Here is a 1,844-nt window from a genome sequence, read left to right as displayed (position 1 = left end):
CCTCTGCAACTGGATCCTGGACTTCCTGACGGGCCGCCCCCAGGTGGTAAGGGTAGGTAACAACACATCTGCCACGCTGATCCTCAACATGGGGGCCCCTCAGGGGTCCGTGCTCAGTCCCCTCCTGTACTCCCTGTTCACCCATGACTGCATGGCCAGGCACGACTCCAACACCATCATTAAGTTTGCCGACGACACAAAAGTGGAAGGCCTGATCACCGACAACGATGAGACAGCCTATAGGGAGGAGGTCAGAGACCTGGCAGTGTGGTGCCAGGATAATAACCTCTCCCTCAATGTGATCAAGACAAAGGAGATGATTGTGGACTACAGGAAAAAGAAGAGGACCGAGCACGCCCCCATTCTCATTGACGGGGCTGTAGTGGAACAGGTTGAGAGCTTCAAGTTCGTTGGTGTCCACATCACCAACAAACTATCATGGTCCAAACACACCAAGTCGTGAAGAGGGCATGAAAAAGCCTATTCCCCCTCAGGAGACTGAAAAGATTTGGCATGGGTCCTCAGATCCTCAAAAAGTTCTACAGCCGCACCATCGAGAGCATCCGGACTGGTTGCATCACCTCTATACCAGGCGTTGTCAGAGGAAGGCCCTAAAAATTGTCAAAGACTCCAGCCACCCTAGTCATAGACTGTTCTCTCTGCTACCGCACGGCAAACGGTACCGGAGCGCCAAGTCTAGGTCCAAAAGGCTTCTTAACAGCTTCTATCCCCAAGCCATAAGACTCCTGAACAGCTAATCATGGCTACCCAGACTATTTACATTTATCCCCCAACCACTCCACCCCACCCCACCCCAACCCTCTCTTTTACGCTGCTGCTACTCTGTTTATTATTTATGCATAGTCACTTTAACTCTATCCACATGTACATATTACCTCAATTACCTCGACTAACCTGTGCCCCCGCACATTGACTCTGTACCGGTACCCCCCCTGTATATAGCCTCCCTACTGTTATTTTATTTTACTGCTGTTCTTTAATTATTTGCTATTTTTTACTTATCTATTTTTACTTAACACTTTTTTTCTTTCATTTTTTTTCTTAAAAACTGCATTGTTGGTTAAGGGCTTGTAAGTAAGCTTTTCACTGTAAGTTCTACACCTGTTGTATTCGGCGCATGTGGCAAATAAAATAAGATTTGATTTGATGTGATTTGCTAATGAATGACACCAGTCTCTCTTGACTCCTTTTCTGTCATCTCTCTACTAGGGCCATGAGCAGTCAGCCTCCTGGACTGGTAACAACAGGTACTAGATGTGTCTACTGCATTGCGTGTGTGTGTGTGTGTGTGTCTGTGTGTGCGTGTATCTATCCTGATTGCCTAGTCACATTTACCCCTACCCACAGTACATGTACATACTACCTCAGTTACCTTGACTACCTCTACCTCAATTATCTTGACTACCTCTACCTCAGTTACCTTGACTACCTCTACCTCAGTTACCTTGACTACCTCTACCTCAGTTACCTTGACTACCTCTACCTCAGTTACCTTGACTACCTCTACCTCAGTTACCTTGACTACCTCTACCTCAGTTACCTTGACTACCTCTACCTCAGTTATCTTGACTACCTCTACCTCAGTTATCTTGACTACCTCTACCTCAGTTACCTTGACTACCTCTACCTCAGTTACCTTGACTACCTCTACCTCAGTTACCTTGACTACCTCTACCTCAGTTATCTTCTATTCGGCGCATGTGACAAATAAAACGTGATTTCATTTTGATGATTTGATTTGTGTGTGTGTGTGTGTGTGTGTGTGTGTGTGTGTGTGTGTGTGTGTGTGTGTGTGCGTGCGTGCGTGTGTGTGTGGAAGCGAT

Source organism: Coregonus lavaretus (assembly GCF_964263955.1).
Source record: "Coregonus lavaretus genome assembly, chromosome: 16".
NCBI classification, from domain to species: Eukaryota; Metazoa; Chordata; class Actinopteri; order Salmoniformes; family Salmonidae; genus Coregonus; species Coregonus lavaretus.
The sequence above is the reverse complement of the archived record's forward strand: the minus strand, read 5'-3'. Positions refer to the sequence as shown.